Source organism: Crocodylus porosus, unplaced genomic scaffold, assembly GCF_001723895.1.
Source record: "Crocodylus porosus isolate Cpor-Errol unplaced genomic scaffold, CroPor_comp1, whole genome shotgun sequence".
Lineage (NCBI taxonomy): Eukaryota > Metazoa > Chordata > Crocodylia > Crocodylidae > Crocodylus > Crocodylus porosus.
The window spans coordinates 271,202-294,108 of NW_017728951.1; the positions used below are offsets into that span (position 1 = coordinate 271,202).

A 22,907-nucleotide genomic window follows, 5' to 3' on the forward strand; every position below is an offset into this window, starting at 1 on the left:
TTCAACATCTTCATTAATGATGTGGACATTGGAGTCAGAAGCGGACTGGCCAAGTTTGCCGATGACACCAAACTTTGGGGCAAAGCAACCACACCTGAAGGCAGGCGGGTGATCGGGTGCGGCTGACCTGGACAGGCTCAGCAAATGGGCAGATGAGAACCTGATGGGGTTTAACACCAAAAGATGCAAGGTTTTAAACCTTGGGAGGAGAAACCTGCAGTACTGGCAGGTGAGGTATGGCTCTCTTTCCATGGTGTCTGATGACTCAAGGTGAAGAGAGGTTATGGGAAGGAAACACTTATTATGCAGGGACAATTTTTCATAAAACGAGAAGGACAACAAAATTAACACAATCCTAAAAAAATTGTTACTTTATATTACTGTATTTACTCAAATCTAAGATAAGGTTTTGTTTCTCCATTCAACATGGGGGAAAATCCCCTTGTCTTAGATTTGAGTACGAACAAGGGAGGGACAGTGACTACAGGGTCAGAACTGGAGCCGCAGGCACCGTTCCCCCCAAGTTCTGCTTCCTACCTCTACCCACTCACATGAGGCTACAGAATTGAAATCATTTAAGTTACTTGAGCTAATAGGCCCTAGTTCAACTGTCAGGAGGCTAAATCAGAACATTTTCAATGAAGTATACTTGGCAATGAAATGTCCCTGTTTCTTTTGATTGGTCCAAGCCTTAGATTTGTTGAACTCCAGAGCCATGCTTGTTCTCCTAAGCTGTTTCCTAATGGGATGGAATGAACAGCAGAATGGGGTATTATCAGAGAAATCCAGAGGGATCTGGGAGAGCTCGCTTTGTTGAACATTGGTCCTCAATTACTGATATATATTTTTAGAAATAATTGCCTGATAGATGCATTTATAAGTCTTTGAATAAAAACAATGGATGGGTGCATTTAAGAATAAATGTATTAATAAAAATAAGGAGGTTTGTATTTTATTCTTATTGCTGAATTCATAAAGGAATTATGGAGGTTTTCAAGACATGGTTTTTAAAAATAAGATTTCTGGGATTGTAGCAAAAAAAAGCTTTCATGCTTGAAGAGAAACTTATTTACCACCCTACTTGGTGTGATATTATAAAACTGAGATGCATAGCTTTCTAAAAAATGGGTTTACAAGCTACATTGCCATTAAAAAGATTAGCCATGGCAAACAGCCAAGTAAAGTGTACTGAATGTATTGGAACAAACCAGTGATCTCAGTACCTTTTCCACCTCATCAAACCTAACAAGACTCATTTTCAAAACATATTATGAGAATTCAATTTGCTGCTTCACTGCCATACAGAAGTACAGCTTATTTCTGAGTGTCCATGAGATATTTTGATGCTGTAATACTATTGGTAGCAGAAGATCTTTGTCTGCATTTTAAGAGTTGGCTTTTTCTGGTAACCTATTAATGCATCTTTTACTTTAGTTCCACAAGAACCCAGCATAACAAACACTATTTTTTATTTGAGAAGTTGTATGAATCAATCTCATTCCATATAGCCTACCCTTTTACTGTATTCACTCTGTGGCTTTCGAAGTGTTATTATCTGCCAATATTAAATGTTGCTGTATTTCATTCAAGAGTCTATATTCTGTAAAATGGATATTTATCAGTTTGCTTTATTGATCTCAATATTTTCACAGGGTGAGGATCCCTGGCAATTCCCCAGGGTCCTTAATACTGAAGACCCCATAAGAAATTGCTCACAGTTTAGAAGTAGCTTTGATAAACAGAGTCAATGTCTTACATCAATATCTGAAACTAACTTGCTGAGATTAGCAATGAAACTAATACTGTACTTGCTGAACAGCCACGGTCCCCTGTAGGCCACATTTTCACCTAAATCAGGCTGAGGCTATTCTTCCCCAGGTTGTGTGGAAGAGGAAAGAATTTGAACTTCAGGTGTGAGCGATACTAGCACTGAGTTGTGCTGTTTAACAAGTGTCTTGTGATTCACCTGTCTCACCCCTGTCCATTTGCCAGCCCATGCATACATTGCTGAGACAGGAATAAAACTGGTAACGAAGGGCAATCTTACACATGCTCTGGGGGTGGAAGCCAGAGCTGCTCTAATTAAAACGCTGCAACATCTTGTGTATTAGGGTTTGAAGAGCTTTAGTTCAAGTGCCCTGCCACCATTTTGAAGTGCAGGGACATTAATACATGAGACAGAGGCAGCTGGAGCGTGGCAATTGCCATGCTCCAGCAGACTCAATTAATCGAGTCTGCTCCGATGCACTGTAATCACAGAGAGTCAGAGCAGCCCTGCAGAACGTCTACGGGCACCCTAAGGACACAAAATAAAGAACAATGCACAAAAACCTGGGCTCCTCCTTTTATGGTTGAAGGTGGGGCAAAGGCCAGTGAAATTTGTGTGCTTCGTATACACATCTGAGGGTATTCATACCAGCTCCAAGGATTATTCAGAAGGGTTTTCATTTGCAGCCTAACAGGAGCAGGATTTGGGGACCAGATATCTTATCCTCCAAAATAACGTAACAGAATTGGAATTCTTAACAAGCAATTTACCTTAAATTTATCTCAAGTTATTCATAGAATTTTGAAAATAGAAGTTAAAATCATGCTTTTCTAGAACACAACTGAGTCACTGTGCAAGATAGTCCTACTACAAAATCACTTTTTAAATTAAATTGATTAGTATTTGCAGCATAATATTTTTCAAACAGTAAATTTAAATACATTTCTGTATTCAATACTACAACCTTAGCAGTGCCATCAATGAAAGAGGTACTATGATGTACAACAACTAAAAAAAGCCACTACTTGGCACACACTTCATTTTCAGTCTACTACAAGTACACAGCCTCAGGGGTTGCCCCAGCCTTCTGCACCCATCCAAGAATTCTGGGAATGCGCAGACTACAGATTAGCAAGAATGTCCCACTCACTAAGTAATGGTAACACATAGATTTCTGACAGAACACCTTATAAAAAACACAATGACCATTTTAATCCCGGCATAAAATCTTCCAATTTGGAAACTGCCAATAGAGCACAGATTCAAGTTCCTATACAAGAAGCCAGCTCATTCCACTCAGTTTAATGGAGTTACCAGACATGAATATAGCCAGACTTGATTTGCATTTTAAGATGTGTGCTAATTTTTAGCTGCCTTTCTGGCACCTGCAACTATTTTCTCCCTACTTACTTCTTAAAAGATGCAAAATACAAGTATCCCAGGAGTAGAGTCAAATATCAATCTCTTTATTTCCCCAAACAAGTCTATTTTTTAGTATATTTCTCTTAAAAGGCAGTAAAATAGAAAAGTGTCATGTCATGTACACTACTATCTCCTTGTCTTCCTAATAGTTCTAGTACTTTAGGTTTATCAATATACCCATTCCATGCTACCATTAGTTCTTATAGCCAGTCCATGGAACATTTAGGATTATATGTACTTAAAGAAAAAAGACTATTAAGTGAAATTTAGGAACTGTCAGAATGAGTGATTCCTTTGCAAACTTCACTCTATCACCATGCATGTATGCACTATGCTAGCTTTGCCCCATGTCACATACGAGGATGGTGGCAGAGTCAAGGACAGAATCCAATTCTTTTAGTTCTGTGCCTTGACACAAGAGAATGTCCTTTCTCTTCTTGTCCCAGTCGGTCTCATTAATTGTTCATCCTTTTCAGTGTATGAGGTAGGGGCCCTGAAAAGTGAGTGTCATGTGATCATTAGGGATCTGGGTTTTCCATTTCCCACGGAAAAATGGAGAAAACCATAGGTGTTCCCCTTTGCCAGAGAAAAATGTGGATTTCTAATTTTACTGGAGAAACCCATGGATCTTACATTGAACTCTCTATAGGCGGGCAGAGTTCCAGGTTGCACGGGGCTGGAGGAAGTAGGAGGAGGGCGGTCAGGCAGGGGAGCCATGGGCATGTATATGCACATGACCGCCAGGCAGCCTGGAGGGCAGCTCCCACAGGCAAGTGTGTGTGTGGGGGGACTGAGACCCCCATAGGGAGGGAGATGGGTAGGGCTGGGGTTGCTGCCGAGCCAGGCGGAGCGTGGGGCTTGGGGCTGCAATGTGTGGCTGCAGGGCCCCAGCGGGGAGCAGGACAGTGTCACAGGTGGTTTGTCTGGGGGAGGTGGGGGGTTGGGGCCAGCTCCCTGTTGCTGCGTGCACTTCCAGGGGACAGGGGGTACCTGTGCCCTCCAGATCTGTGCCCAGGGTGGGGCGGGTGCACCCTGCCTGCTGCGGGCTCAGGGTACCGCCCTGCTGCCCTCCCCTGAGGGGCCTCTGTAGCCCAGTGGGTGCAACCCGGCACTGCAGGGCACAGTGGGGCCACATTGGAAAGGTCCTTGATGCTGCAAGCTCCATGCTGCCTTGGCGAGGCATCCCCTGTGCGTGCAGCAGCAGCAGGGGTGGTGATGTAGGGTTGTGTCCCTCATTGCTGCTTCATGACCAGGGAATGCATTGCCACAGCCTGCCCCACCCTTGCCCCAAGCACAGATCTGGAGGCATGGGTCCTGCCTGCCCTCCTGGGAGCACGCACAGTGGTGAGGAGCCAGCCCCCCTCCCCGAGCCCGCAGTAGGCAGTGTGAGGAAGCTGGCTCTGTGCTCCACTACAGCCGACGCCACCTCCTGCTAGGGGCAAGGGCTGCAGACCCAGGTTCCTGGCACCATAGCCCTAGCAGATGGGGTCTCCTCCAGCAGAGCTGGGAGTGGCAGGGGGCTTTGGATGGGCAGCGAGAGGCACCAGAAGGGCCAGAGGGGCTGTAGGGGGTGGAGGGAGTGAGGGGCTTTTAATTTTAATCACAGATTTTGGGGTTTTTATCAGAGAATTTGTGATTTTTTTTTTATAAGGGAAAACCAGGATCCTCAGTGATCATGTAATTAAAGACTGTATTGTAATCTGGCCTTTAGGTGTCCCTGGAATATAAATGTTTAAGAAACAGAACACTACCAAGAACAATAATAAATGTATAAATCAGAATAAATGCATCTGTAAAGGGCACCTTAATTCTGGTACATCCTAATTTTTGAGTGCTTGACTTAGTAATTTTATCTTCCTTTTAACATTGAATTTTTGTATACAAGTTCCTTTTTCCAGCAAGGAGTGGGGGGCAAGGAGTGGGGGGATGACAAGAAAAGAGAAATTCTGTGTGGAACCATCTTACTTCCTTCCCTCCATGTAGCAGGAAACCCAGGATTTCAAGATGAAAATACTTTTATCACTCAAGTTAGCTGAATAATTAGTAGGAACAATAGACTTTTTCTCTATGTTGACCAGTATATGCTTTGCTAATTGTGTTTGTGAAAGATGGAATTCACCCTGGAAGATCTGGATTTCTTTTTTATGCAGTGATATTTCCTGCTGCTTTTTTTATTATTTTATTAGTTTCTATTTCATTTTTACTTATCACAAGTAATTACTTAAAAGTGGACTTAGTGTGTTAAACTATGAAGACAATATAGTTATTGTGATGCCAAATGTTTTCAAAATTACCTACATTTGTTAATTTGGATTATGCTATGGTTAAAGCAAAATAAACATTTCAATCCAGTGTAGTGCTGTTACAAGTAGCAGAGCTACTTGGCAATAATTCTGGGACAAATTAAAAAAACTAAAACTGTTTGTGTGCCAATATCATTCCATTAATTACAATCATTGTTGGATAAGACTAAATGCCTTTCCAAAAAAACTTATTGTAGCATTATAGTTGTCTGACATCATGAACTGCCCTATCACTGGTTTGTTAACCAAATCAATAACATTAAAATAAACCATTCCCCATCAGAAATGATGTTCCTATTGGGTTATTCCCTCTTCCTAGGAAGGATGACACTGACATTACAATTTATCCAGTCAAACTGCAAAACAATTAATTCAACATTTAGAGTTCATAGTTATTAGCTTTTTCAAAGAGACCTGTCATATGGTGAATGTACTGCTGGATTCCAGCAAACAGTGAACAGCTTTTACTAAAAAATAGTATATTTTTGCATCACTTGCAAATGATATTGTATCTTCTGTTGTTAGAATATAAACAATAATGTTCTATGAAGTGATAATATTCATTCAATGATCAAGAAAAACATATAAATATGTCACAGTGTTTTTCATAGTATAATGAAGGTCATGTAGAAAAGCCATACTCACCATGTTTAGATTCAGTATGATTCTATATATACTCTAGATTCAGACTATGTGCATATTAGGGCAGTATTTTAATCAGGTTTCAGATGTATAGTACTCCTTAGACTCAAACTCCCTCACTGTATTTCAAAGCGAGATGAAACATTTTCTACTTGAAGGCTACTTTCAGTTATTAAATTTGCTGCTTGTGATACCTAATTTTATTTTTAATATATTACATTAAAGTTGTGGCTGAACCACAAAGTCCCGGTGCAGATCTAAACTCTTCCAAAATGTTAGAATGATGAGAACTAGGGGTTTTGATTGGTGCATTGCAGCAGGGGCTCTCAACCTTTTTCTTTCTGAGGGACGCCCCCACCCAGCTTGCTATAAAAACTCCATGGCCCACCTGTAACACAACAGGTGGGCTATATTTTACTGCATGTTTTTTTGCTTATCCAGTATGCATGTGGGGCATAGGCAAGGTGTGGAGGGGCAAGGGGTTGCACAGATGATGTGGGGGGGGGGCATAGGTAATGCATTAGGGGAGGGTTGGGGGGCATGTGCCCCCCAAGATTTATGCGCCCACAGCAGGCATGGGGCGACAGCCTGGCTGAATCAGTCCATGGCCCAGTGAGAGGATAGAGCGGAGCAGCAAGACTCAGTCACTACCAGGACCCCTGTGCCAGCTGTACCACCAGCATCGCAAGGAGTAATGGACCACGGGGGGGAGGCCGTGCTGCCCTCACCTCCTCCTGCGGCCAGCCGCTCGCATGCTGGGCCACGGCTCTGCCCCACCACCATGGCTCAGCCACCACTGCTCTCCTCAGGCTGCGGTTCTACCCCAGAGGGGAGGTGGGGTGAGGGGCAGCGAGGACCCCCTGAAACCTGCTTATGGCCCACAGGGGGCTGTGGACACTCAGTTGAGGACTGCTGCATTACAGAACGAGCAGTATTTGAACTTACATATCATTCAAAATATGCTGTGCTCAAAACCTTTCTTTTTATATATTTCTGTTTTCAAGTGATGCTAATAAGATATAGGAACAGGCAAGCTTCCCAGTAGAACAATATATCAAAACTACCAGAGTTTTGATCTAAATCAAAATTTTGAAATAAAATGGTTCCAGTGATTGACACAAAATTCTACTGTGTACTTTGTAAAACGTCCAAGCTGAAACTAAACTAAAGCAATAATTAACAGCAGGGCATATATTAGGAGGACATTATGAACCTTTCTGGCTGCTTCGTGAGTCATGAGGCTAAAAGTGGAATGGACAGTGAGTCTGTTGATGCTTCAATTGCTGTGTTCCCAGCTGAACTTAAATACCTGTGTGACCTTACCATAAAGCCTCAACCAGCCAAACAAGCACCTGACTTCCAAAAATCAGTGTACCTAGAGCTAGGCTCATTTTTTTGTGAGTTTTTAGCACATTTACCCCAAAACAGAATTAATTAAATGATCATTTACGTTTTTTCCTTATATTCAGAAGGTGGATATAATGTTCTACAGGCATAGACAACTCACACTTTTCCAGCTTTTTCTCTAACAGATTTCCCTACAGAACTGATCTTTATGTGCTTATCTTATGCACCTAATAACTAAAGCTAGGCAATCAAACGCATTACTTTTTGAATTAAGTTAGCTGCTTTACATTTACCAAAACACTGCTAAGCCTTCAGTATGCTTTGTGATGTAGCTGGCTGTGATATGTATCTCACTTAAGCCAAATCGGGAGTGTAAACACAGGCCTACAAACACAGTAGTTAACGTACAATGTGTTAAACAGCTGCTACTTGCAAATGCTACACTAACACCATGGTGATCAAACTAACAATCAGAGTTAAAGGTCACAATAAGAAGGGGGTCAACCAGGCAATCCAATAGCAAAGGGTAAGAAGGGTAAACAGGACTTGAGCCATAACTCCATACAATGCACAAAGCAGGGAGGTTAATGACAGTGTCATTTTTTGAGTCATTTTATGGACTTCTGGTGGGCATACTGTTCTTTGGCATAACCTTTTTTATCTCATTTATGCTGCAATTTGTGTGCCTGTGATATAAGCACAGAGTTACTTTTTACACTTCAGCTAATTTGTCAGCTTTCATGCGGGGGAATGTTTCCATTAAGAAGAAAAAGGAAGAAAACACAGCTTGTCTTTCAGTATGCAATAATTGGTCTCTCTCTCCCTATCTCCTTTTTAACTCTTGAATGTCTCCAATAGAGAAGATCTGTACTTATTGATTATAAACCATGTCCACTGCTAAACTATGGGCTGTCTTGGTGACAATGTAAAACTGAATGAGTTTTTATATCACTAATACTCTATTGGCTCCCCTTTGTATTGTGTTTAGCTAGTTTAAAACTGAGAGACTGGCTAATAATGGCTAATAGCAACTTTTATGCTGCATTTAACTGTTCAAGGGAGACATGGAGAAGCCCAGCTAACAGAAATGAATTATTCAGCAATAATAATTCTGCATCAAGTGGACAATGAACGACATACTCTAGTGCTTTAATGAATGCAATGTTTTACTCAACTAAATGTATGTAATACTGTTACTATTACAACTGGATAAACTGATCTATGAATAATTCACCTGCAGTTGGCTTGCTTCAGCAAAATATTCTGAAGTTATTATATGTGATTGTGATAGATCTAAATGTCTTTTCTGGGAATGTGCCTGACTGAAAGTAAGTTATAAAGCTGTCTATAATTTTACTTACACTAACACAGAAAACAAGATTTATTGCAGAGTGGAGACAATATAGGAAAAGATTCAGGTTCAAAACTAACATGCCTCCATTGCCTGGAGTTATGGTGTAAGTCCTGCTTATCCTTCTTGTCCTTAAAGCCCAGCACATCCTAACATCAGCTTGAGGTATAAGACATTATCCTTGAAATGTTCCAACTTTGCTTCCTTGCCTCAACTTTAAAGTAAATTTTGAGATGCTGCCTTCTGTGTAGTCTGATTTTAGCCAGTTCTGTACTCATGAGCCTCTGTACTTTGTAAATGAATGAAGATTAATGACATCAGAAACCTTAGTTAGGTTATTGCGATTACACTAGAGATAGGGACTGGTTAGAAGATGCCCTTGTAATGATCAGATCATCGTTGCTCCTAGGCTGGTTAGCTGCTTCCTTGCTTTGCCCTCAGATAAGCCTGCAGCGTTCCAGAATATTCTGTGGGAAGTTACTAGCAACTCTATTAGTGTCTGAAGTTAATTCATTAATATTAATGGGGTGTTTTGTGAGATTTGGATGGAGGTGCCCTAGAAGTGCAAAGTAATAGTTCTTTTTATTTTTTGGGAACCTCCCCAAGACATCCTTTCTAGGATAAAAATAGGATCTGCAAAGACAGTAGTTAAAGCAAGGACAACAATGATCTATGTGCTTAAACTATTCACGCTATTTTGGTTCCTAAGTCCTCATGTCACCAGCCAGTATGATTAGAGATCATGAATGATCTGGTGTGCTCAGACCCAAGATGGGCGAGGCAGTGTATTACCGGTCTCTTACTGGTTGCTCTGAGCAGTTTTTTGCTGCGTGCTCTGAGGTCAGGCGGGAAGCTCGACGGGAACACTCAGGGCTCCTCTAAACATGCAGGTAAAGGCCTGATGGGCTCTCATGCCTGATTCATACAATCGTGCTTCCTGCCAGGGCACACCTGCATGGGGCAGGAAGCACAACTGAGGGATTGCGCATTAGATTCCATCGTGCCTTACTGCCGGTGCAACCCCTGGGCTCCCCTTGCACTGGCAAAAAGCAAGCTCCCATGGCTGGAAGACCGCTTAGCTGAGGGGCTCCCAGCTGTGGGGGCACCCAATGCATCCCCAGGTCTGGGAGATGCAGCTGCCATGATTTCTCAGCTGTGGGGGTTTCATGTGCCCTCGATGCTGGGAGATCATGGCAGCTGCATCTCCCAGCCTGGGGGCTCCATGAACACCTGGGGCTGGGGGACTGTAGCTGCATCCCATGGCTGCTGGGTCCCAGCTGTAACAGGGTCTCCTTTGCAGCTGGGAGCCCTGACAGCTGATGGAGCTCCCAGCCACAGGGGTGCACCGTGCCCATCCCGGGCTGGCAGTCCCACAACTGAAGGGACTCTCAGCCCCAGCAGCTGCGGACACATACAATGGGAGCACCAGGAGGCACACTATGGGCATCCAGCGTCCACAGCTGCTGGGGCTGAGTCCCATCAGTTGTGGGACTCCCAGCCCAGGCTGGACACGGTGCACCCCTGTAGCTAGGAGCTCCGTCAGCTGACAGGGCTCCCAGCTGGAAGGGAGACCCTGTTACACATGCAAATTAAAGCTCAACAGCAAACAGCTATAAAATTATACCTATTTTAGAGGTCTAACTTTAAAGCTAGTTGGAGCTTTTTATGGCATGATAGGTACTTTGCACAGGTAGCTGGTCTCAGGGTAATAACACAATTAACTAGTTACTTATGTGATACCTGTAATGTGTAGAAGGGGCCTCAGAAGCAAAAACACTTTATAAAGTTTAAAGTTGGTTTTTAAACTTTATGAAGAAGAACAACATTAAGGGAGTACAAAGGCACTGACAAGGCTCAGTACCAGAAGTAAAGTTGTTATTCTCTAGACTTCCTCTGGATGTGGGAAAGAACAAATGAGCGCCTTTAAAAATGACCTTGTTTCACTCAGGACTGAATTAGTTCATTTTGTTGCAGTAGGAGTTAGACCAGAAAAAGATATATGTTATTATGCAATCCATTAGAGTAAAGCCAACCATATTTGGAAAAAAAAAAGGTCATGAACAAAATATGAGGGTAGAAAATAAATACAGATTACAGGCTGAGCAGGATCTGGAAGAACAAGTCACTAGAGTTAGAATTACAAGAGAGAAACATTCTCTCAGGAATAAACGGGATTTGATGCTTCGTTCTTGGTTAGAATGATCAAAGCTAAGGCACTGTCAATACAGAGGGTCTGCTTGAGGGGAAAAAATCACAGAGGATATCTGAGACATGAACATATGTCCAACCAGTAAATTACATGACAGCCTAATGCAATGACAAACAAGAATAGGTCACTTTAAGAGAATGATTAATACATGAGATTACTGTGCATGCAGACTTATCAGAAAGCAAACCTTGTAGGTGGGTGTGAACCCTGGTAAAGTCAGCTCATATCTCTTCCATACTACAGCTACAAGAATAATTATAATAATTAATGGAGAGAAGTGATTAAGTTAACAATTGCCCACCTGTATCTTGGCTAGCCACAATGTCCTTATTTCTTCTTTTCACACTTAGCACGTTTTTGCTATAATTGCTAACTACCAGGCTTTTTTCTAGCCTCAAACTGAACTTGTTTGCTTATGGCAGGCAGTTCAGATTGTGATTGACAGAGTTGCCAGCTTAAAAATCTGAACTGTATTTAGTCCCTAATGATCAGAGCCTCATTGGATTACAAAGTGTAATGTGATGAAAATATTAATATTAACTTCTTAAAACCAAGTCAAAGAATGACTCAAAACTTGGGAATATAGGAATGAGGGAAGAAGCCTTAAACATACACATTTTAAACATCTTAATTTCCATTTAGGCCACTGAGCTTGTACTCCACCTAATGAATTTAATGGAACCCATGAGCCTGTAATCATCCTTCCCCCTACAGGGAGAACTTCCTAGGTATCTAAGAAGAGGCAATGCAACTGAAGGCAGGGACAGCCGCTGCTCCTATTCTTACTAGTACAGGAGGAGAAGTATGGAAAAGGGATAACTTGAAACTGCCTGGCCTTTTGATGGGGAGAAAATGTCACTGCCTATTTCTCTTCTTGGCAATGGGGGAGTATGGTATCTTCTACTATCATGCATCTTTTTGCAAGGAAGAAGATGCAAGTTTTCAGGAGCAAAAACTGTAGTTAGGGTGCTCTAGTGGAAAGTAACTATTGATTACTAACAGGCAAGAGTACAGTTTAGGGTAGGATGGACTTTGCATATGTAACATAGGGTGCAAAAAAGCACTTACTGTATAACATTTTAAAGGTGTGCATTTACTTTGGTCAGCTAATCCACTGCAACTGTTTCATTTGAAAACTTCTATCCTGTGGAAAGTGGAAATTAAACGGGGCAAGCTAAACCCCTGAATGATCAGGTTTGAGTTACTGCAGTTTAGCCTCATGTACACTGGGAGAGGAATGGACAGGCAGTACACTTAAACAATGCATCATCCGTGATGCATTCATAAACGGTAAAATACATGTTACACTTAGACCATACTAAGGGTACTTAAAATGCAAGCATCTGTATGTTACAGCTTGTTAACTCATGCTAAATGCCCTCTGAGCATCCTAAAAATTACACCACTTCAGGTGAGAGTGAACTCTGGGCTGTGTTATCTAGTTCATGTTTAGGTAACTTCAGTCAGCTCCATGGAGATAAAACATTTTGCAGTTTTGCAGTCCTCCAGCTTCCCAGGATGCACTGCTCCCAGGATGCACTCGGCGGCCTGGCTCCAGGGTTTGAATTACAGGGGAGCTCAGCAGGGCTGGACCCCTCCTCCCATAAGAGTTTAGCGCGCCCCCATGAGACAAGAGCCCCACCCCTCTGGCCTGCCCTGTGCCTCAGGCAGTGGCTCCTTCCGGCTGCCCACCATCGCAGATATCCTCAAGAGTCAGATGTAATTTGAACCCTGCCTGGCTTCTAGTGGCAGGTCAGAGCTATTACAGGCAAGGAACAGTATCAACTCTTAATATGTGATTTCACATCATGTTCTAACTTTAATGCAGCTTAACAGTCCACAGACTTACTACAGCCCAAGTGCAAAGTGTAACTGCACCCTAAGTCTCCCTCAGACTCCTTAAGATGGTGTAAATATTTGTTGGTCCGTACCATCAGGGCAGAATGGAACCTAATGGCATGCCTATTCTGTCAAAAGGAGAAGCATGGCAGGCCCCACACTCCATGCATCCTACCTTTCAAACCAGATGTCATGCAGTCACTTTAGGCATTTATACACATGCTCTGTGGGGGAGGGAGAGAGGGCACTTTAATTAGAGCATCTCCGAGAGCCGCTCAAATTAAAGCGCCTACAGCATCTCGTGTATCTGCGTGTCCGCACTTCAAAATGGTGGCAAGGGTGCTTTATCTAAAGCTCATTCAATGAGCTTTAGATAAAGCACCCTTGCTGCCATTTTGAAGTATGGGGACACTGATACATGAGACACAGGAGGCTGCTGGATCACGGTAATTGCCACGTTCCAGCAGACTCGATTAATCAAGTCTGCTCTGATGCACTGGAATCACAGTGTGTTGGAGCAGTCTCCCTGCTTGTGTATAGGTCCCCCTTGATGTACGCCAGTGAATATGAGAAAGTGATTGAGTGACTGTTGCACGTCCATCCCCACATTAATGGAGCCACACATCCATTTTGTGGTATAGTGTACTCAGAGTGGGCATGTTTCACTTCACCACTCTCTAGCACAATGCTTTGATGGTATATAGATATGTCCTGATACTTTTCTACTGAAATTCACAAGGAATTCTTCTGATATAAGGCTTATACAGAAAATTAGGTATTAATTCAACAAGACAGTTAAGCACATGCTTAATTTTAAACATTAAGTACAAAGGAACTACAAAATGGGCCTAAATATAAGTTAATTATTGAAAAGGGATGAGATTGTTCACATGGTTAACAGTTAAATGTGTGCTTAAGTGCTATGTTGAATCAAACCCTTGATATGAGTTTATTTTTGGACATAACTGCATGTCTACCCCCTTAAGTGGATGACCAAATGGGGAAATATGAAAATCTCTTATAACACCAAGCAGGCAAATGATCTCAAACATTATAGTTTACACTGGAGAAGAACAACAGTTGTTTTTTTTAGTACATAAGCCTGACTGCAGATTTGCTATTTTCAGAAGTGATGGATGGGAAAGTTCAAAAGTTATTCTGGAAACTTTCCCACATAAGTAGTTGACTGGAAAAAAATGGAAGCTAATGATCACCAGTACAAGGTCTGCTGCGACTTTTCAGCAACTGATCATCCATTTAGATATATTAATTACTATGTTGCCTTAATTGTTGCCATGATAGCTGCAAATTGCATTTGACTGAATGAACAAACTCTGTTATAAAAGAACACAATCCATGATGTATATCTATCAAAATAAATGCATAATTTAAAAACCATTAATATGCTAATTGAGAGAGAATCATTTCAGCTTACAGTATCCAGTTACAAAAGTTAAACAAACCCAAGTTGTCATTTTCAAACTAAAAAAAACCCCAGGTTCAAGTTATAGACTAAAACCTGGATGCAGAAAATTTCTCAGATGGAACTGAAGCTTTTAAGTCCAAAGGTCTCATCCTAAAAGCACAATTTAACTGCAGTCTAACTCTGACAGTACCTAAAGTCAATCAGTGCTACAGTTTTTTGCTTGTAAGTTTTCTTGATGCCTACCTGTTCTATTTCTGTCCATGTGAAGAAGCAGCTCATCTAACAAATGCCTAAAAGCATGACTGCAATCCAGCTATATCTCAGGCAGGGGCCTGAGAACAGTGCTGTGACATGTACTTAAGTTTGCCTTATTGTTTAACTGGCAGCCTTGGTTGTATATGGAGCAAGAATGAGTCGGCTGATTGTCCACAGCAGTCTTGTGCTCAGCAGGGAGGCTGTATAGAAAAACTAAGCACCTGGCAGGGCTTGAATTTGTAGAAGGAAGGGTAGATTTGGATTCTCAGAGGATGCCTGAAGCATAGGGTCACAAAAAAAAAAAAATGTAGCAGGGGCCACTACTTTTTAAAAAAAACATGGCTACAGGAGGAAGAAAAAGAAAAGACTATCCTTTAAACTAGTGGGGGCCAATCTTCTTGGCAGATGTGCCATAAATTCACCCTGCATCTTCCCCAAGTGCTACTTTAATTCTTTCTCCTGCCCAATCTCCTGCTCTTCTTTCTTCTCCCTGCCCTATCTGCCCCTGTGCTACCTGTCTTCTCTCTGATCTTCCCATGCTACTTGTGTCACACATGCTGCAGGCTGGCCACCCCTGCTTTACATGGTAGGCTTGAGGTTAAACACTGATCCAGGATGTCAGATAGCCCCAGGCTCAATTTGTTTGTTGGTCACTCGTTCCATTCTCCAGGCTCAGTCTACCAGTTATTCTGGGTGGGGGGTACATTAATTTGTTCAGATGAAGATGTACCACAGTGCAGCAAAGAATTTAAGGCTCATTGGGCCACAGAAAAAAAGAGCAGGACTCTGTATCCCCAGTGAGAAGTGAGACTCTTGGGTTCTGACTTCTGCTCCCAAGACTGTTTATTATTTAAATGTCAAATATAGAAATAGTCCTGAGAATGGTCCAATATTTCCCTTTCCCAGGTGCCCTAGACGAGTGATGCTCATCCTCCAGCCTGAGGACCAGGCTTGGCCCATGGAGCCATGTCATCTGGCCCATGGGGCTCCCCATGGGTCCAGAAATTAAGCAGCAGGGGAGGAATGGCATCATTATTTGCTCCCAGAGCTGTGGCAATTATCTGGATCCATGGGGAGTCCTGTGGTTCAGATGTCACACCCCATGCTTCAGACTGCGCTGGCATGAAGTTGCTCTGCAGTCAGATCCAGGACACAGGATCACACCTATGTGCTGACTCCATGCTAGATCTGGCCTGTTGACCAACCCCACATGCAAGATTAAGTTCATGGACAGGCCCTGCATCATTCATCTGGTTCAAGGAGCCAGTGTCTCAGGTTGAACATCAGTGCCTTAAACAACTAGGCTACAGAATCATGCTCCCTCTTGTGCTGTCTTTCTGGCCCAATGAATCTAAAATTATTTTTGTCTAGTGCCATAACCGCAACCAGGGGGGCAGAGTGTCCTATACTGAATGGGTTGACTCTGAGCAGTTCCCCACTCAGTATGTTGGCTGGTTTTGATTTCATTTTGAGGTGATTAATCCACCCCATTAACTACAGAGGAAGCCTAGCTGCCTCACTCAGGTTCTGGGTTCTACCCTGGGGGCCTGTCGTCTAAACTTTAGGTAGTGCTGTGCCTAACTTGTAAGCACCTAAATGCCAGCTGGGCTTAAAAAAGTCATACAAACTTGAGGGGTATTAAAATAGCTATAAAAAGGTTTAACAGGTTTTCCTATTATAAGCCAAAATGCCTTTTAAAGAAAAGTAAATATTTTATTTCTCTGTTTAGGCCTCTTTTTCCAAGTCTCAGCCCAGATCAACATTTTATGGCTCATTATAAACCCTTGTCAAAAGTAATCATTCTAAATATATATTTGAATTTCCTGCTTTTACTGGTTTAAGCCAGGCTCCCATGGTTTTGTTAACTTCATTGGACTGTGTTTTTGTGCAGTTATTTATCCCAATGGATTGTTAGCTTAACAAATTTCCCACAGGGACTTCAAAAAAAGTTGCTCTGTCATTCATCCTCACAGACTTGCAAAGTATATAAGATGTACATTAACTTGCTAAAGTGGACATCAGCTTGGTCTCAGTTTCCTATCAAACACCAAACGGTGAAAAGACAGCTGTATATCAATGCTCCTCTTTCCTCCACAGTTGTCTAGACTTGGCAAATATAGCAGTGCAGGGAAGGAGTCTGCTGGTATTTCTACTTTAAAGATTTACCTGCACTATTATTTAGAAAAAACCAAGAATCATTGTAATGTATTTCTTACTGGAATAAGGAATGTTTCCAAGTTCCTTTCAGAATTACAAAGATGTTATATGTGGTACTTGCTGAAGAATTCAAATTTTACCTGGAAGAACTATGAGCACAAGAATAGCAAGGTAATGGTGAACTATTTACACGTAAGCAGTTTTTCAAAAGTTATTGAATATATTAAAGGGTGAAATACAATAAGAACTGGACATCTAAATAGATGCTTCCTTCCTTTGTTTCCTGTAAATTATGATTCCTGATGCATTCTTTTCTCTGTCCCAAGTGTTAAGAGCTCACATACTTTATTAAATGTAGTCCACAATCAATTGAAAAGAGAAGCTAAGAGACTGTAAAAGTGGGAGCTATTCATGATTCTTGAAGAGCAATCTAAAACTATAGATACAGTGAAAAGGGAAACTGCAACCCATATCAGGTCCATTTTAAAGGTGAAAACTACTGGATACAGTAGTATATAGTTAGGATAGTACTTAAGCTGGCACATTCCTATGATTCATATTTGTAATATATTTTTTTATCAGTATAATGAAATACAGGAAATATAGAAATCTTTCTAAATTAGAATATGTAGAAAGTATTATATATATAACAATACTGTGCATAATAAAATTATTTCTAAACAGAGACTATTTAAAACCATTTCATATCCAAATTAGTGTATTTTGTTAAAAAGCATAAAGAAGCAAGCTTTTTGTTTGTATTTGCATTTTTCCTTCCGTTAGTTTACTCCTAGAAAGCACAAAAAAGTACTTTTATCTACCATTCTTCCATGGTAGCTAAATAATGTAAAGTAAGTCTTCCTCTGATACTTATGAACATATTAGATTGTATGAACTACTCATAAAACACAACTTTCTTCTCTTTTCTGCCTCTGCCTGAAAACCAAAATACATCACCGTTTCATTTTGTGTCCAAACATGTTTACTGTTTCCCATACCTAAACAAGTCATCTTGACTCTTCTTGTCAGACTGCTAGCACTTCATCACAGCAGTGTCATGCCTCTCTGGCTCCAGGACCACAACTAACATGGGAAAGCCAAATTCATCACAAGAGTGTGCAGTGTTCAGACTTGTCACGCCTGACCTGACTGATGACTTCTTGAGCGTAAGTGATATGAATTTACAGCTTGTATCACATTCTTTAAAACAAGGCACGAGAATTTAAGTTTCTTTAGCTGCCCTAAGTATAGTCTTAGCTGGCAAGACTCAAAATACTGTGATTCTTTTTTCTAAATGGAAGCCAGCAAACTTTACAGCACTGCATAATGAAGCAAAAGAATCTGTAGAAAATCAAATCTAGAGAGCGATCATTTACATTTCATTAATACAAGATGTTGCAACTTTTAAGGAGAAAATTTCAGAAAAACAACTGCTTATAAGCAGGTTCATCTAAAAAGTACAGCACAAGTTGGCAGTTTTTCTAGAAAAAAAATCTATTCGTTTCTTTAAATAAGCATGATCTTCATTAAGCCTAAAAACATACGCCCACGTAATCATGCTTTCTTTATTCCCTTTGAAATGGAAAAAAGACACAGACAGAAACTGATTATGAAAGAAGCAGATGCAATTCTCTCTCATATTAAGACATGTGAAATATATATAAAATACGTCCCCAAAAGATGCAGACGCAAGATTCATAGGATTCATTTAAACTTTTAAGCAAGAAGGAAAATGTGCAAGAATCAGATTTGATGTTTACTTATAACCTTAAGACATGAACTATATCTTCAAAATAAATCAAAACTCTTAAGCTGTGTCCAAATGAGTAGGACCGTGTGTCTCCCTACAGACAAGCAGCAGTGGCACACCTTGTGCAGTAGGAGAGGCAGGGCCAGCAACTGTGCTGATCCAGCAGCCTTACTTGAGGTCCTGGGGGTCTCAGGGAGCCGCAGCCATGGTGCTCCTGCAGCCAGGAGCCTGGCTGGCAGCCTGAATGTGGTGCTGGCAGCTGGAGGGTGGCTGCAGCTGGCCAGGCTCCAGTTTTGGGTGATGCACACTGCTCATGTGTGCTGCCCCACTTTTTTTGGGTGTGGGTTTTTTTGACCCTGGGATCTCCCTGGGTCAAAACGCTGCAAGGTAGCAGTGTGAATGCCTGCATGTGTAGTGCTGCAGATGGGTCTGCAGTGCCACACACTGCACATCCACACTTGTCTGGACACAGCCTAAAATGCTATTCTTGCAAGCTAACACTATTTACCATAACTTTTTTTTAAAGTAAGAGTTACTCGTCTTCTGTTATTGGTCTTTTGAGAATTGTAACAGATGCTATTATTAAAGAAAAAATATTTTTCTTGTCCTTATTATAAGAAAGATTTGTTAAATGAATCCCCACTAGAGAAACATCTTTGCATATGAGATTGCTGTAGCACAAGATGTTGAAGTGGCATTGTGCATAGGAAGCACTACACATGGAAGTCAGTAATTCAATCCCCATTCTTTAAAATACACAATAAAAGTACTGACCACAGAGTGAGGCATGCTTCCTGGAAGAGAGATTATTTTTCTCTCTGCCATGCCTACATCTCTTACCATAGTATCTATACAGATAAGAGAGATTTAAAAAATCAGGTAAGGTATAGTAGTAGATAATTTTTTTCTAGCCTTCTATCTTGACAAATAACCTATTAACTTATGAGTTACGGAAGAAAGATCTTGTTGGCCAAATTAAGACTTATTACCTGGGAAAACTGAACCTTATATTGTAACAAAAATGGTGGTATGAGGATACAATAATGTTCTACAGTGGATATTATAATAGATGGGGATACCTACACCAAAAACATGGTTTGTTTGATGCCTACACATTTGGACCTAGACTTTATCAGCTTTACCAATACTGTGGACTCAAGAATTTTAGAAGTTGTGGCTAAAATTTGCACAGGAGGAGGAAGAGAGAAGAGGGGTGTCAAGTCTTAGTTTAGTTTGAGATAGCACCTTGTGGCAGGGCACTGGTTGTGCCTGCCACTTTAAGGGCCTGGAGCTGGTAGTTGCCAGGTGCCTGATGAGGGCAGCCATTTTGAACCTAAGGCTGCCCATATAAACAGGGCAGTTCTGCTGCTGGAGGCTAGGTAACAACATTGCCTGGCTGCAGGTATCATCTGGAGGTAAGGGAGGAGATGTAGGGGATGGTCAGGAGGCTCCTGGTCCTGGGCATGACCTAAAACTGCACCCTGCCAGGAGTGGGTGGCCTGGTGGGACTCCCAGTGGTGCAGGAGCCCCCAGGAAATGCCAGGCCAGTTACCACCCTGGTGGAAAGGGGGTTGGGGTGCCTTAACCCCTAGCCCTCACTACTGGGTGGGTTACCCCTTGTTGGAAGGTCTGGAAGGTGGACTCCATGGAGAAAGAGTGAGGCCATAGACTCATGCCTGTCTGAACTTCCCCTGACTGGTCAATGCTGAGGCCAGGACTGGAAGGGTCAAAGGGCCAGGGTCCTACTGCTAGGAACACCCAAGAGCTGTGCGCCTGGGGCTCAGACTGGCCTGGAGGTGGGCCAGGGCTAGTGAGCCAAAGGTCCTGGGGGAACCACACCCGAAGGGGAATGAGCTCAGGGAGCTATGCTGCCTGGTATGAAGGTGGATGAGACCGCCTGAGGAAAGGAATCCAGGCGGGGTTCAATTAGGAGGATTCTGGGGCCCAGAGTGGGGGCCGGTGATTATGATAGCATCTAAATGCCATCTGCGAGGCTTGGGCTGTAGTGTAGGGGAGCAATGGAGCTGCAGATAGCGCCGCCTGGCATCAGGGCAGGAAATGGGCAGCCTCCTTCTTAATTACATCATTAACTAATTAATTCCAACAAGGCATGGAAGGTGAGAAGGTGGGTGATTAGCTCTGAAACAAGTGGGCGGGCCACAGTTAAATTTGCCCTGAGAAGGCCCCCTGTTACAGGCCGTGTACTGGAATTGGTATTCAATGGGAAGCCTATGCAGCACATAGAATAATAAAATGATACGTTTTCACCTGTCAGTTTCTACATCTCCTATGTTATGAACTGTAACATTATTTTGGTTAGATGTCTCTAGAACAGGACTGAGACCCACCCAGGGTGAAAACCTTCACCCCTGAAGATAATGACAACATTATTATTGGCTAAGCTAAGATTTCAATCCACTGTCTTGTTTCCCCCCCAACCCTCTGCAATTTATACAGCTTCTATGGCAAATTCCACAGAATGCAAGATTTCATTTTTAAAAATGTGAATTGGAATGGCTCAAGACCAGTGGGGGGCCAACTTTATTGCAGGTGTGGCAAAAATAAGGCTTGCACCCTCTCCTGTCCCTTCCACCTGCCCAAGCTGCTGCTCTGATTTCTGCTCCCAGCTCTACCTTCCACTGCACCCTCCTTGATCTGTCATGTTCCATACACAGCCTACCTACTGGCCACTTGTGCTCCACATCAGAGGTAGGCGGCATTTTTTGGCTGGAGTACCAAAAAAACCACAATGTGTACCTTGGAAGGTGCCAGAGTGCTTACATGCCGGCGCAGCTGTTTGCAGCCTCCCAGCTGCAGCCGGCCCATACAGCCTGGCTTATTCACAGCAGGGCTTGCAGTCTCCCAGCCACCTGCTGGGAACAGCCTGGGCTCTGTGGCTGGAAGCAGCTGCTTAGAGCCTGGGCTGGCGGTGGCGTGCTGAGCAAAATGGCCTTGCGTGCCATGCTCGACATGTGTGCCGGGGGTTGCTGAACCCTGTTCTAGATACATTATTATAAGTCAAATGTATATAACCTCCTGTTCATCATAATGCCATGTTAACTCTTAATCCTAATGTTAATATTTTAAGAAAAAAGTCTACTAATAAGTTTGTCATGACATTTTGCATACTTCTATGTGCAAATCAGCTGCATGAATAAATGGCTAAGCAAATAAAGGAAAGAACTATATGTGGTTCCTATTACTGTGTGCATTTTTTTGACAGGTAGCGATTGTAATATGGAATTTACTCAACAATGTTTTACATACGATATTCTATCCTTGACTTCTTGGAAGGTAATGTGCTGGGAACTGCAAAGAGCATACAGCCACAATTTGCAGACCTAATCCATGGAGCACAATTAAAAATATAATGTGCCACAAGACAGAATAAATTTATTCTGTCTTATTGTCCCTAATTAAAAAGGAAGAAAGTATAAGATGCCATCAGTAGGATAAATCAGTGATCTCTGGCCTGACCCCTGGTGAAGCAGAATTAAAAAACAAATGATGGCAAAGTTTTATTTACAAACTCTGTATAGAAAAATTAAAAATAATATATTTTTGTATTGTGTTTAAGTGCTGACTTGATGCACTTATTTCATGCAATCAAAGTCTATATAAAGAAATACCATATAGGCAAAGTATCTCAGCATGAAAAGGATGAAATACAAAGAGAATGCTGAAATTACACCACTGGATTTTTGATCTAACAAGTCCTACCTTAACTTCATACATGCCAAAGTTTTGTATTCAAGTATTCATTATCATAAATATTAATGTGGATTTGTAAACCAGAAAAAATAGAAATTTCTATTTAATGCTATCTTTACAATCTTTTACAACTTCCTTTACAATTCAAATGTTCATTTATCAAGCACATAAGCCTAACACAAAAAGTGTCTTTAGATCTTCTCTCACTCCCCAGTGAAGAAAGCCTTTGTTACAGTTGTAGAACAAAGTGATGCGCCATACACTTTTCAGCTAAGCATACTAAGAAGCTTAAAATAGCAGTTTCAAAACTTACAGCAGTGTTTCCACCTTTTCTTGGTTAATAAAAATCTAATAAATATTACATGTAAATGTGACTCAGTTATCACCTAATCATTACATCTACCATCTTAGGAAGTGGCCAAGTCTGTGAAATATAGAACAAGAATTATTTCAGAAGAGGAAAAACAACACAGAGAAAAAATAGATGGGAAACTGCTAATTAAAATAAAGCATTCAATTCTTGGTTGACTGAATAGGTTCTTAGCAAAAACAAATTACAATTCATCACATTTTGCTTTTTGCTTATCAACACTTCTGTTTCTTCTTTCTGGCATATTTTGAAAACTACTGAAATACCAAAAATAAACAACAGTAACAACAATAATAATAGCCCAATTGAAATCAATGTGTTTAATTGCATAAGTGAAACTAGGTGGGTTTTGTCTGT

General features: G+C 41.7%; 1 protein-coding gene across 1 annotated transcript in view; it reads right to left on the reverse strand.

Annotated features, from left to right (window-relative positions):
- INPP5A (inositol polyphosphate-5-phosphatase A) overlaps nucleotides 1-22,907 on the reverse strand; it is a 441,277-nt gene that overhangs the window by 9,861 nt on the left and 408,509 nt on the right. The window lies entirely within an intron of this gene.